The 14,529-nt window shown below is 45.8% G+C and overlaps 2 non-coding genes and 5 pseudogenes across 2 annotated transcripts; all 7 read right to left on the bottom strand.

Annotated features, from left to right (window-relative positions):
• Positions 1-2,895: 2,895 nt before the first annotated feature.
• LOC138460419 (U2 spliceosomal RNA) lies at positions 2,896-3,045 on the bottom strand (annotated as a pseudogene).
• A 625-nt stretch (positions 3,046-3,670) lies between these two features.
• LOC138460333 (U2 spliceosomal RNA) lies at positions 3,671-3,861 on the bottom strand. Its single transcript, XR_011263102.1, has one exon. It is a non-coding gene; the product is annotated as a U2 spliceosomal RNA (small nuclear RNA).
• A 619-nt stretch (positions 3,862-4,480) lies between these two features.
• Positions 4,481-4,657, bottom strand: LOC138460371 (U2 spliceosomal RNA; annotated as a pseudogene).
• Positions 4,658-6,178: 1,521 nt separating this feature from the next.
• On the bottom strand, positions 6,179-6,349 carry LOC138460388 (U2 spliceosomal RNA; annotated as a pseudogene).
• Positions 6,350-12,226: 5,877 nt separating this feature from the next.
• Positions 12,227-12,376, bottom strand: LOC138460418 (U2 spliceosomal RNA; annotated as a pseudogene).
• Positions 12,377-13,001: 625 nt separating this feature from the next.
• On the bottom strand, positions 13,002-13,192 carry LOC138460332 (U2 spliceosomal RNA). The gene has a single exon (XR_011263101.1). It is a non-coding gene; the product is annotated as a U2 spliceosomal RNA (small nuclear RNA).
• A 619-nt stretch (positions 13,193-13,811) lies between these two features.
• LOC138460370 (U2 spliceosomal RNA) lies at positions 13,812-13,988 on the bottom strand (annotated as a pseudogene).
• Positions 13,989-14,529: the final 541 nt, after the last annotated feature.

The raw sequence follows: 14,529 nt of genomic DNA, 5'->3' as shown, positions 1-14,529 counted from the left end.
GTGAATATAAAGTCTATACGGGACTGTACCAACCCGTTTTCAGCCCTATATGTTAAGGCTGTCCCCGGTGTATTGGTAGATGCGTGTGTATCATTTAAGTTTAAGTCACTTATGATACTTTTGAGTATTTTGGACGATGGGTCTCGGTTCTTCGACGTTGCTTGTGAACCGGTCCGCACTCGATCCTCTTTTTGTATTGTGCAATTGAAATCCCCCGCTATGATCAAAGGGGTGTTTCCAGTGCAAAAGTTGCGTAGTTCTTGTAACAGAGCTATGCGTTCTTGTTTCTTTGCATCTGCATATACACTCACGAGGTTGTGTTGGATACCGTGCCATGAGAAAAGCACCTGTAGTATCCGTCCAGGATGTATTTCCACATACTTTATGTTCGTGGCTGCGTGTGTTTTGAACAAGATTGCTGTACCCGCGTTCTTGTTTATGTTGGAGCCTGACCAAAAGGATGGTCCGCTTGTCCAATCTTTTCCCCATCCTTTGTTGGTTGCGTCCCAGCTTAGACCACATTCCTGTAGACAAAAGATGTCACACGGTACTGTGGTTAAGTATGCTAATAGCGTCAGTCTTTTTGTGATATTATTTATGCTTCTTACGTTTAGTGTTGCTATTTTTAGACCCCCCATTATTATTTTTTGGGTTGTGTTGTTCTGCCTTCTCTTTGGCTCGATCTGCTCCTCGCTCTGGAGGCTTCTTTTTCCATCTTTCTAAAAGCAGAAGGTGTTCTGTGTAAACTGTCTGTGTTTTCTTCTTCCTCATTGTCTGAGTTTTCCGATGAGTCACTAAGACATTCCATGGGTGTGTAGGACTCTTCTCTTGTGTCCCTTGTGTCCCTGTCGTGTGTATCCTTCTTGCTTTGTTCTGTGTTTGTTGGGGTGTTGTTTCTGCTTCTTGCTGTGTTGGATCTTTTTCTATGCTTTTTCCTTTGCGTTGTCCATCCTTCGTCCTCTTTGTTTTGGGCAAATATGTGTTTTGTCTTAGTTGCTAACGCTTCGCCCGCCTCTACTACCTGTTGTAGTTCGGCTAGGTTCGGGGTTAGCGATAGTCTTATGTGCTCCGCTTCTTGGGAGAGTTGGGTCTCTTCTACTTCTGTTTTGTCATGCATTTCTGGTAAGGGAGGTGTTTTTTCACTATTTGTCTTGTTATACCCGAAGTCTTTCGGTGATAGAAAGGGTAACACACTTGGGTGCGGCAATGCCGGGTTTGGAAGTCCGGCTTGGCTTTTCTCGCTCCCTCTATTTTTTAGATGACTCAGGATAACTTCGCTGCTTAGCGTGTTGTTTGTTGCTCCTTTTTGCATGTCTGTTCTCTCTTTGTCCTTGTTTGTACTACTTTCGCTTCCTGAGTCGAAGCTCGACACAATGAGCCCTGGGGTGCCACTTTTTTTGTTTTTGTCTTGTTTTTGGGCTCCACTCGTGCTCAGGATATTTTTTACCACGAATGCAGGAAAAATTCCCTTTCTCCATGCTTCGCTGGTGTTTTGGTCGTTTTCGCCACTAGGGGGCGTTTTGGTGCTTTTCCCTTGTTCTTCTACGCTCATCAGGCTCTCATTTGGGCTCTCCGCCTGAGCGAGCGCTTCTTTCTGTTTTTCCCCTTTCTCTGAAGTGGATGCATTCTCCTCTCTACATCTAGGTGGCGTGTTAGTTGGATGCTCCTGTCTGGATGCACCCGCTTCCATCGCCTCGCTTTTTTCTTCCTGAGTCTTGTCTGCGGTCACGCTTTTGTGTGTTTGTGTCGTTATGAATGCTTTAGGTCCCAATAATTTGGCTTCTCTTGAAGCTGTAGGGTCATTATTCATGGCTTCGCATAAATTGTCTTGTGCGCTTTTCTCCTGCTGCAAAAGTTCATTTAGGTCGAAATCCACATGCATATTTTCCAGCTCTTCTTCTGCGCTTATTTCTCCCGTCCTTTTGACCGTCTGCGCATATGATAATTTGCGCTGTGGACATATTTCTGCATAATGTCCTTTTTGCTGACACTCGGTGCATTGTATTGGTTTGTCACAGGCTGCCACCTTGTGACTTCTGCTTGCGCAATTTTTGCAAGCGTCTTTTGGGCAAAATTGCTTCACGTGACCAAAGTTTCTGCAAAATCTGCAGAATAAAGGCTGACTCGGGTAATATAGGTATCCTTTATGTTTGTTGAATTCAAACATGGCTGGTGGGTGTCTAAGTCCCCCTATGCCATTTGCATCTTTTCTCAATACCACTGTGAATCTTCTATTCCCATTAAAGATATTATATTTGTTCTTTAATGGGTATCCTCCTTTGACTTCTTCACAATAGGTGCTTAGCCATCCAGTTATTGCTTCCACTGAAACAAAGGGATTATACATATGCACCGTCAGTGGTGTATCTTGGCGCACATGACATAATTCTATTTTAACTCCATCAAGTGTTGGATTCGGTATTTTAGAATTTTCGTGGGCTGTAATCGCCGCCGCTTCATCTATAAATGTTATGTCATAAGCATTGGCATTCTTGTGCTCTTGTATGCAGAACAGGCTGCTTTTTTGAACTTTTAAGGTTTCAATTAAAATTTGTTTGATTACATAATCAAAATCTTTTTCCTGGCTGACATTGTGATCAACAGTTATTCTGATCGAATGTCTTAATTCTGTGGCAGGAGGTATACTCCTTGGTATTTTGTCCATTTTGGAGAAAAAAGTCTTTCTACTGAAAAGGAATCATTCTGTCTGTTTTCTTGCATAAAATTAGCATAAAGCTTAAACAAAAATAGAACTCCTGTGGAAGGAAAAAGATTCGGGTCTATCTTTCCAGTCCGATTCGGGGTCAGGCCCCTAGGCGGACTGCGTACCGTTGCCCACCTCGCGGCGCGGGGGTGTGACAACACACTTCTGCTGGGCTCTCTGTTGTGCAAGAGAGAGCTTAAGTCATTGTGTAGTTGTGATTGTATAAATCGCCAAACTTTCCTGGAGATAAAACCTCCCTTGAAAAGGGCTCAAAACACAAAATATACTACACTTGATCTTAGCTACTACACTTGATCTTAGCCAAAAGGCCGAGAAGCGATGCCCCGAAAGGGTCCGTCGGAAAGAGCGCTGCTCGGCAGCTCCCCCGCTGACTCGGAGTCGCCCTCTGCCGTAGACTCCCAGGCACCTCGGAGGCGGCCGGGCCTAGCGTGCGTTTGCATGAAAGACCAGCAGCCCCGGGTCCGTTTTTGCATGGCTCCGCCCCCACATCTCCAGCAGCCTCGCTGCCAGGGCCCAAAGTCACCCCGAGCTGCCCGGGGGGCAGGCTCCTCCGAGCGCCCACCTTAGATAAGGCTTGGCCGTTCGTGGCCGTTCGGGGCCGGCAGGGGCGAGGAAGGAAGGAAGGAAGGAAGCAGGGCAAGGACAGTGTCCCCCATGCTCTCCTCCTCCTCCGGCTGGCTGGCTGGCTGGCTGGCTGGCTGGCTGGCTGGCGGCTCCCCTGAAAAAGGAGCCAAACGGCAGACTTTTTTCCTTCCGACAACTTGCTCCAAGACACGGAATGTTCAACAGGACATCTAAACAAAAAAGAAGGAAGAAAGGGAAAAAAAAAAATAAATAAATAAAAAAAATAATTTGCATAAGTACAGATATATTTTGCCGTGTGTGCTCTTCTTTTTCAAGAATCGCCCAAGTCTTTCTTTTTGACAGCTTTGTTTTCCCCGAGTGGGGAAGTGCACCAGTCCTGGAGGTACTGCAATACCAGGTTGATGCGTGGAGTGGACAGAGCAAGCTCCCATTCCATCTCCCTGTTCCAAAAATCAATTTAATATATGGTCCCCAGATAGAGGACGTATCAGATATTAAACTGATAAGAACAGATACTACACTTGATCTTAGCCAAAAGGCCGAGAAGCGATGCCCCGAAAGGGTCCGTCGGAAAGAGCGCTGCTCGGCAGCTCCCCCGCTGACTCGGAGTCGCCCTCTGCCGTAGACTCCCAGGCACCTCGGAGGCGGCCGGGCCTAGCGTGCGTTTGCATGAAAGACCAGCAGCCCCGGGTCCGTTTTTGCATGGCTCCGCCCCCACATCTCCAGCAGCCTCGCTGCCAGGGCCCAAAGTCACCCCGAGCTGCCCGGGGGGCAGGCTCCTCCGAGCGCCCACCTTAGATAAGGCTTGGCCGTTCGTGGCCGGCAGGGGCGAGGAAGGAAGGAAGGAAGGAAGCAGGGCAAGGACAGTGTCCCCCATGCTCTCCTCCTCCTCCGGCTGGCTGGCTGGCTGGCTGGCTGGCTGGCTGGCTGGCTGGCGGCTCCCCTGAAAAAGGAGCCAAACGGCAGACTTTTTTCCTTCCGACAACTTGCTCCAAGACACGGAATGTTCAACAGGACATCTAAACAAAAAAGAAGGAAGAAAGGGAAAAAAAAAAATAAATAAATAAAAAAAATAATTTGCATAAGTACAGATATATTTTGCCGTGTGTGCTCTTCTTTTTCAAGAATCGCCCAAGTCTTTCTTTTTGACAGCTTTGTTTTCCCCGAGTGGGGAAGTGCACCAGTCCTGGAGGTACTGCAATACCAGGTTGATGCGTGGAGTGGACAGAGCAAGCTCCCATTCCATCTCCCTGTTCCAAAAATCAATTTAATATATGGTCCCCAGATAGAGGACGTATCAGATATTAAACTGATAAGAACAGATTTTTTTTTTTTTTTTTTTTGTATCGGTCTCCACATCTCCCCTTACAACCGTCCCTTTCCTCCAGCAAAGTAGTATATACTACTTGCGACTATACGCCAATTAGTTCTCGAATTAAAAGATTTTCACGAATTAAAATTGAATTTGGTTAAAAAACTGTCAAAAAGAAAGACTTTGAGCAAACTGCTCTCCCTAACCCAGATTAGTTAAATAGTTAACGTTCTCCAGTTGTCTTGTTGCCAAATGTTTTGTGCCTCTTGTTTGCCCTTGACTTTGGCATCAAGACAGTAATATGTGTATAAAAAACACAACGCTAACTTTACACACTCCTCTGGAGTGATGTTTTTGTGCTGTAGCACTAGTAATGTTCTGGCCTTCCATAAGGCTTCTTTCGTTGCTGATGTAATTTGGTGAAAAAGAATTTTCTCTTGTTTCCCTCCTCCCTCCTGTATCCCTGTCAAGATGGATTCGAACGTCAGGGTCTGTTCTCCTGTGATTGCAAAAATCAGTGTTTCCAGTTTTTCCCACACTTGTTTTGCAAATGCACAATTCCACACAAAGTGTAGTGTTGATTCGTCCTGAGCGCATTGCTCTCTAGGGCATGTTGCTTTTTTGGCCAGTTTTCTTCTGTGCATAAAGGCTTTCAATGGCAGTGCATTTGTGAGTAGCTGCCAGTTTATGTCCCTCTGCGCGTTCGTTACTCTTGCCTTTGAAAAAGTTTTCCACACTTTGTCCAGTTTATTTCCCCCTAGGTTACCCACTGGTTCCGGGGTTTCATTTAGCCTTTTTTGTTTTAGTATGTCTCTGGGTTCCACCCATATTTTCGTTAAGAGTTCTTGATCCTCCACTGTTGACAGGAAATTGCCGAAGCTTTTGTAAAAGCGAGGTGTCTCCATTGCTTTTGGCAGTGTGTTAAAGCGATGCCCCGAAAGGGTCCGTCGGAAAGAGCGCTGCTCGGCAGCTCCCCCGCTGACTCGGAGTCGCCCTCTGCCGTAGACTCCCAGGCACCTCGGAGGCGGCCGGGCCTAGCGTGCGTTTGCATGAAAGACCAGCAGCCCCGGGTCCGTTTTTGCATGGCTCCGCCCCCACATCTCCAGCAGCCTCGCTGCCAGGGCCCAAAGTCACCCCGAGCTGCCCGGGGGGCAGGCTCCTCCGAGCGCCCACCTTAGATAAGGCTTGGCCGTTCGTGGCCGGCAGGGGCCGGCAGGGGCGAGGAAGGAAGGAAGGAAGGAAGCAGGGCAAGGACAGTGTCCCCCATGCTCTCCTCCTCCTCCGGCTGGCTGGCTGGCTGGCTGGCTGGCTGGCTGGCTGGCGGCTCCCCTGAAAAAGGAGCCAAACGGCAGACTTTTTTCCTTCCGACAACTTGCTCCAAGACACGGAATGTTCAACAGGACATCTAAACAAAAAAGAAGGAAGAAAGGGAAAAAAAAAAATAAATAAATAAAAAAAATAATTTGCATAAGTACAGATATATTTTGCCGTGTGTGCTCTTCTTTTTCAAGAATCGCCCAAGTCTTTCTTTTTGACAGCTTTGTTTTCCCCGAGTGGGGAAGTGCACCAGTCCTGGAGGTACTGCAATACCAGGTTGATGCGTGGAGTGGACAGAGCAAGCTCCCATTCCATCTCCCTGTTCCAAAAATCAATTTAATATATGGTCCCCAGATAGAGGACGTATCAGATATTAAACTGATAAGAACAGATTTTTTTTTTTTTTTTTTTTTTTTTTTTTTTCTTACGGTCTCCACATCTCCCCTTACAACCGTCCCTTTCCTCCAGCAAAGTAGTATATACTACTTGCGACTATACGCCAATTAGTTCTCGAATTAAAGGATTTTCACGAATTAAAATTGAATTTGGTTAAAAAACTGTCAAAAAGAAAGACTTTGAGCAAACTGCTCTCCCTAACCCAGATTAGTTAAATAGTTAACGTTCTCCAGTTGTCTTGTTGCCAAATGTTTTGTGCCTCTTGTTTGCCCTTGACTTTGGCATCAAGACAGTAATATGTGTATAAAAAACACAACGCTAACTTTACACACTCCTCTGGAGTGATGTTTTTGTGCTGTAGCACTAGTAATGTTCTGGCCTTCCATAAGGCTTCTTTCGTTGCTGATGTAATTTGGTGAAAAAGAATTTTCTCTTGTTTCCCTCCTCCCTCCTGTATCCCTGTCAAGATGGATTCGAACGTCAGGGTCTGTTCTCCTGTGATTGCAAAAATCAGTGTTTCCAGTTTTTCCCACACTTGTTTTGCAAATGCACAATTCCACACAAAGTGTAGTGTTGATTCGTCCTGAGCGCATTGCTCTCTAGGGCATGTTGCTTTTTTGGCCAGTTTTCTTCTGTGCATAAAGGCTTTCAATGGCAGTGCATTTGTGAGTAGCTGCCAGTTTATGTCCCTCTGCGCGTTCGTTACTCTTGCCTTTGAAAAAGTTTTCCACACTTTGTCCAGTTTATTTCCCCCTAGGTTACCCACTGGTTCCGGGGTTTCATTTAGCCTTTTTTGTTTTAGTATGTCTCTGGGTTCCACCCATATTTTCGTTAAGAGTTCTTGATCCTCCACTGTTGACAGGAAATTGCCGAAGCTTTTGTAAAAGCGAGGTGTCTCCATTGCTTTTGGCAGTGTGTTGCTTCTCGGTATGATTTTGTGTCTTTCCAGTATGTTCGCTGTTGCATACCTTATGAAGTGCACTGCCATTGATGCCGAGTGTTTCAGTGTGTTTAGGCAAAACCCTACGTAGTGTCCTGTAAGGAAGCTTTGTATTTCCGGTACGCCTCTTCCTCCTCTCTCCTTTATCTTGTACATTGTCTTTCTCGCTACTCGATCCATCTTCGAGTTCCATAGGAAATGGAACATTAGTCTTTGTATTTTTTGTGCTTGTTTCATTTTTGGAGGAAAGATCAGTGCTAGGAACAGCAGTATTGGGAGAAAGACCGCTTTCATGAGTAGCACCTTTCCTTCCATCGTGAGCTGTCTCAGTGCCCAGAAGTTGATTTTGTTCTCTATTTTTTTGGTTGTGTTTTCCCATTGTTTTGTCCCGTCCATCTGTTTGTCAAACTGTAGTCCCAGTATTTTCAAACTGTCTTCTGTTTTGTGTATCGGGCATGGTGTGAGGTTGTTCCATGTTCCAATGGTTAGTAGTTGGCACTTGTGTTTGTTTAGTTTGAATCCTGCCGCTTTGCAAAAAAGTTCAGTCTGCGACACGACTTGGTTTACGGATTTGGCGTCTTTGCATAAAGCTGTCACGTCGTCCATGTACCCAATGGTCTTTACTTGTTCCGGGGTCCCTGGTACTGGGGCTCCTGTTATGTCTTTGTGTGACCTCAATCTGATGTGTAAAGGTTCCACTGCACAGATGTATAAAAGTGCTGATAGGGGACATCCCTGCCTGACCCCTGATAATATTGGGATTTGTTCAGTCAACTCCCCGTTGATGCGGACTTGACTGTAGACTCCAGCGTATAGCGTGGAGATGTGTGTTAAAAAGGGTTTAGGGCAACCCATTTTCTCCATTATCTTCAACATGAATGGGTGAGAGACTCTGTCGTATGCCTTTTCAAAATCTAGGCTTAGAACCCCCAAAGGCGTTCCTCGATCTTTTGCTGATTGTATTGAGTCTCTTACAATCAGTAGGCTTTCATGTATTCGTCTGCCTGGGACTGCGCACGTCTGGTCTGGATGCACTAAGTGCCTGATTACTGCTCTTAGTCTGTTAGCAATGACTTTAGCTAATATTTTGTAATCTGCATTTAGTAATGTTATCGGTCTCCAGTTTTTGACGTCCGCTTTGTCTCCTTTTTTGTATAGCAAAGTGATGATCCCCTGTTTCATGCTGGGGGCTAGCTCTCTAGTTTGAAAGACCACGTTTACTAGCTCCAGTACTGCCGGTCCTAGGATGTCCCAGAAGGTGCTATACCATTCGCATGGTAAGCCATCGCTTCCTGGTGTTTTCCTCTTGGCAGCACTCATCACTGCTTTGTGTATTTCTTGTAACGTGAAAGGCTCAATCATGTCTGCTTTTTGATCGGTACTTATGTTGTCTTGAACAGCTCTCTCAAACTCACTTGTCTGTTCTTCGTCCAACTGTTTTGGAGAATACAAGTCTGCGTAAAAGGATTGTGCTACTTCTAGCAACCCTGATACCGTGTTCCTTGTCTTCTCTCTTGAGTCTCTGAATTCAGTAGGTAAAACCTTCTGATGTTGTGCTGCTTTGAAGAAGAAACGTGTGCATTTCTCGTTCTCTTCAAATTCTTTCACCCTAGAGTTGAAGATAATAGTCCTTCCTTTATCATGCATCCATTTCTGGATTTTTTCTTTTACGTCCTCGAGGTCATCTTGGACGTCTACCCCTCTCTCTTGCAGAAGGTGTAGGGTTTGTTGTGTGCCTAACAGGTTCCTGTAAGTCTCGTTCCGTTTTCTTGCTGCTATATGTCCGCTTTTTTTAAAGAACTCTCTGGTTCTTTCTTTGATGTCCTCCCACCACTCTCTTTTGTCTTCGTATAACATATGTTGGGATACCCACTCTTTTAGCAATGGTCTGTATTTTTTACAGGTTGTTTCGTCCTGCAAGAGGTTTACGTTAAGTGACCATGCGTTGCGTTGTTTTGGGGGGTATTCCTTTAATGTTACTTCCGTGGTGATTAGGTGGTGGTCTGAGAACAGGTTCGGTTTCACTTCGGTTTTGTTTATCCCAAAGTTCTTAGATGTGAATATAAAGTCTATACGGGACTGTACCAACCCGTTTTCAGCCCTATATGTTAAGGCTGTCCCCGGTGTATTGGTAGATGCGTGTGTATCATTTAAGTTTAAGTCACTTATGATACTTTTGAGTATTTTGGACGATGGGTCTCGGTTCTTCGACGTTGCTTGTGAACCGGTCCGCACTCGATCCTCTTTTTGTATTGTGCAATTGAAATCCCCCGCTATGATCAAAGGGGTGTTTCCAGTGCAAAAGTTGCGTAGTTCTTGTAACAGAGCTATGCGTTCTTGTTTCTTTGCATCTGCATATACACTCACGAGGTTGTGTTGGATACCGTGCCATGAGAAAAGCACCTGTAGTATCCGTCCAGGATGTATTTCCACATACTTTATGTTCGTGGCTGCGTGTGTTTTGAACAAGATTGCTGTACCCGCGTTCTTGTTTATGTTGGAGCCTGACCAAAAGGATGGTCCGCTTGTCCAATCTTTTCCCCATCCTTTGTTGGTTGCGTCCCAGCTTAGACCACATTCCTGTAGACAAAAGATGTCACACGGTACTGTGGTTAAGTATGCTAATAGCGTCAGTCTTTTTGTGATATTATTTATGCTTCTTACGTTTAGTGTTGCTATTTTTAGACCCCCCATTATTATTTTTTGGGTTGTGTTGTTCTGCCTTCTCTTTGGCTCGATCTGCTCCTCGCTCTGGAGGCTTCTTTTTCCATCTTTCTAAAAGCAGAAGGTGTTCTGTGTAAACTGTCTGTGTTTTCTTCTTCCTCATTGTCTGAGTTTTCCGATGAGTCACTAAGACATTCCATGGGTGTGTAGGACTCTTCTCTTGTGTCCCTTGTGTCCCTGTCGTGTGTATCCTTCTTGCTTTGTTCTGTGTTTGTTGGGGTGTTGTTTCTGCTTCTTGCTGTGTTGGATCTTTTTCTATGCTTTTTCCTTTGCGTTGTCCATCCTTCGTCCTCTTTGTTTTGGGCAAATATGTGTTTTGTCTTAGTTGCTAACGCTTCGCCCGCCTCTACTACCTGTTGTAGTTCGGCTAGGTTCGGGGTTAGCGATAGTCTTATGTGCTCCGCTTCTTGGGAGAGTTGGGTCTCTTCTACTTCTGTTTTGTCATGCATTTCTGGTAAGGGAGGTGTTTTTTCACTATTTGTCTTGTTATACCCGAAGTCTTTCGGTGATAGAAAGGGTAACACACTTGGGTGCGGCAATGCCGGGTTTGGAAGTCCGGCTTGGCTTTTCTCGCTCCCTCTATTTTTTAGATGACTCAGGATAACTTCGCTGCTTAGCGTGTTGTTTGTTGCTCCTTTTTGCATGTCTGTTCTCTCTTTGTCCTTGTTTGTACTACTTTCGCTTCCTGAGTCGAAGCTCGACACAATGAGCCCTGGGGTGCCACTTTTTTTGTTTTTGTCTTGTTTTTGGGCTCCACTCGTGCTCAGGATATTTTTTACCACGAATGCAGGAAAAATTCCCTTTCTCCATGCTTCGCTGGTGTTTTGGTCGTTTTCGCCACTAGGGGGCGTTTTGGTGCTTTTCCCTTGTTCTTCTACGCTCATCAGGCTCTCATTTGGGCTCTCCGCCTGAGCGAGCGCTTCTTTCTGTTTTTCCCCTTTCTCTGAAGTGGATGCATTCTCCTCTCTACATCTAGGTGGCGTGTTAGTTGGATGCTCCTGTCTGGATGCACCCGCTTCCATCGCCTCGCTTTTTTCTTCCTGAGTCTTGTCTGCGGTCACGCTTTTGTGTGTTTGTGTCGTTATGAATGCTTTAGGTCCCAATAATTTGGCTTCTCTTGAAGCTGTAGGGTCATTATTCATGGCTTCGCATAAATTGTCTTGTGCGCTTTTCTCCTGCTGCAAAAGTTCATTTAGGTCGAAATCCACATGCATATTTTCCAGCTCTTCTTCTGCGCTTATTTCTCCCGTCCTTTTGACCGTCTGCGCATATGATAATTTGCGCTGTGGACATATTTCTGCATAATGTCCTTTTTGCTGACACTCGGTGCATTGTATTGGTTTGTCACAGGCTGCCACCTTGTGACTTCTGCTTGCGCAATTTTTGCAAGCGTCTTTTGGGCAAAATTGCTTCACGTGACCAAAGTTTCTGCAAAATCTGCAGAATAAAGGCTGACTCGGGTAATATAGGTATCCTTTATGTTTGTTGAATTCAAACATGGCTGGTGGGTGTCTAAGTCCCCCTATGCCATTTGCATCTTTTCTCAATACCACTGTGAATCTTCTATTCCCATTAAAGATATTATATTTGTTCTTTAATGGGTATCCTCCTTTGACTTCTTCACAATAGGTGCTTAGCCATCCAGTTATTGCTTCCACTGAAACAAAGGGATTATACATATGCACCGTCAGTGGTGTATCTTGGCGCACATGACATAATTCTATTTTAACTCCATCAAGTGTTGGATTCGGTATTTTAGAATTTTCGTGGGCTGTAATCGCCGCCGCTTCATCTATAAATGTTATGTCATAAGCATTGGCATTCTTGTGCTCTTGTATGCAGAACAGGCTGCTTTTTTGAACTTTTAAGGTTTCAATTAAAATTTGTTTGATTACATAATCAAAATCTTTTTCCTGGCTGACATTGTGATCAACAGTTATTCTGATCGAATGTCTTAATTCTGTGGCAGGAGGTATACTCCTTGGTATTTTGTCCATTTTGGAGAAAAAAGTCTTTCTACTGAAAAGGAATCATTCTGTCTGTTTTCTTGCATAAAATTAGCATAAAGCTTAAACAAAAATAGAACTCCTGTGGAAGGAAAAAGATTCGGGTCTATCTTTCCAGTCCGATTCGGGGTCAGGCCCCTAGGCGGACTGCGTACCGTTGCCCACCTCGCGGCGCGGGGGTGTGACAACACACTTCTGCTGGGCTCTCTGTTGTGCAAGAGAGAGCTTAAGTCATTGTGTAGTTGTGATTGTATAAATCGCCAAACTTTCCTGGAGATAAAACCTCCCTTGAAAAGGGCTCAAAACACAAAATATACTACACTTGATCTTAGCTACTACACTTGATCTTAGCCAAAAGGCCGAGAAGCGATGCCCCGAAAGGGTCCGTCGGAAAGAGCGCTGCTCGGCAGCTCCCCCGCTGACTCGGAGTCGCCCTCTGCCGTAGACTCCCAGGCACCTCGGAGGCGGCCGGGCCTAGCGTGCGTTTGCATGAAAGACCAGCAGCCCCGGGTCCGTTTTTGCATGGCTCCGCCCCCACATCTCCAGCAGCCTCGCTGCCAGGGCCCAAAGTCACCCCGAGCTGCCCGGGGGGCAGGCTCCTCCGAGCGCCCACCTTAGATAAGGCTTGGCCGTTCGTGGCCGTTCGGGGCCGGCAGGGGCGAGGAAGGAAGGAAGGAAGGAAGCAGGGCAAGGACAGTGTCCCCCATGCTCTCCTCCTCCTCCGGCTGGCTGGCTGGCTGGCTGGCTGGCTGGCTGGCTGGCGGCTCCCCTGAAAAAGGAGCCAAACGGCAGACTTTTTTCCTTCCGACAACTTGCTCCAAGACACGGAATGTTCAACAGGACATCTAAACAAAAAAGAAGGAAGAAAGGGAAAAAAAAAAATAAATAAATAAAAAAAATAATTTGCATAAGTACAGATATATTTTGCCGTGTGTGCTCTTCTTTTTCAAGAATCGCCCAAGTCTTTCTTTTTGACAGCTTTGTTTTCCCCGAGTGGGGAAGTGCACCAGTCCTGGAGGTACTGCAATACCAGGTTGATGCGTGGAGTGGACAGAGCAAGCTCCCATTCCATCTCCCTGTTCCAAAAATCAATTTAATATATGGTCCCCAGATAGAGGACGTATCAGATATTAAACTGATAAGAACAGATACTACACTTGATCTTAGCCAAAAGGCCGAGAAGCGATGCCCCGAAAGGGTCCGTCGGAAAGAGCGCTGCTCGGCAGCTCCCCCGCTGACTCGGAGTCGCCCTCTGCCGTAGACTCCCAGGCACCTCGGAGGCGGCCGGGCCTAGCGTGCGTTTGCATGAAAGACCAGCAGCCCCGGGTCCGTTTTTGCATGGCTCCGCCCCCACATCTCCAGCAGCCTCGCTGCCAGGGCCCAAAGTCACCCCGAGCTGCCCGGGGGGCAGGCTCCTCCGAGCGCCCACCTTAGATAAGGCTTGGCCGTTCGTGGCCGGCAGGGGCGAGGAAGGAAGGAAGGAAGGAAGCAGGGCAAGGACAGTGTCCCCCATGCTCTCCTCCTCCTCCGGCTGGCTGGCTGGCTGGCTGGCTGGCTGGCTGGCTGGCTGGCGGCTCCCCTGAAAAAGGAGCCAAACGGCAGACTTTTTTCCTTCCGACAACTTGCTCCAAGACACGGAATGTTCAACAGGACATCTAAACAAAAAAGAAGGAAGAAAGGGAAAAAAAAAAATAAATAAATAAAAAAAATAATTTGCATAAGTACAGATATATTTTGCCGTGTGTGCTCTTCTTTTTCAAGAATCGCCCAAGTCTTTCTTTTTGACAGCTTTGTTTTCCCCGAGTGGGGAAGTGCACCAGTCCTGGAGGTACTGCAATACCAGGTTGATGCGTGGAGTGGACAGAGCAAGCTCCCATTCCATCTCCCTGTTCCAAAAATCAATTTAATATATGGTCCCCAGATAGAGGACGTATCAGATATTAAACTGATAAGAACAGATTTTTTTTTTTTTTTTTTTTGTATCGGTCTCCACATCTCCCCTTACAACCGTCCCTTTCCTCCAGCAAAGTAGTATATACTACTTGCGACTATACGCCAATTAGTTCTCGAATTAAAAGATTTTCACGAATTAAAATTGAATTTGGTTAAAAAACTGTCAAAAAGAAAGACTTTGAGCAAACTGCTCTCCCTAACCCAGATTAGTTAAATAGTTAACGTTCTCCAGTTGTCTTGTTGCCAAATGTTTTGTGCCTCTTGTTTGCCCTTGACTTTGGCATCAAGACAGTAATATGTGTATAAAAAACACAACGCTAACTTTACACACTCCTCTGGAGTGATGTTTTTGTGCTGTAGCACTAGTAATGTTCTGGCCTTCCATAAGGCTTCTTTCGTTGCTGATGTAATTTGGTGAAAAAGAATTTTCTCTTGTTTCCCTCCTCCCTCCTGTATCCCTGTCAAGATGGATTCGAACGTCAGGGTCTGTTCTCCTGTGATTGCAAAAATCAGTGTTTCCAGTTTTTCCCACACTTGTTTTGCAAATGCACAATTCCACACAAAGTGTAGT

This window comes from Ambystoma mexicanum, chromosome 4p (genome assembly GCF_040938575.1).
Source record: "Ambystoma mexicanum isolate Mex_15411 chromosome 4p, UKY_AmexF1_1, whole genome shotgun sequence".
In the NCBI taxonomy this organism is placed as follows: domain Eukaryota; kingdom Metazoa; phylum Chordata; class Amphibia; order Caudata; family Ambystomatidae; genus Ambystoma; species Ambystoma mexicanum.
This window is presented reverse-complemented; position numbering and strand designations above follow the sequence as displayed.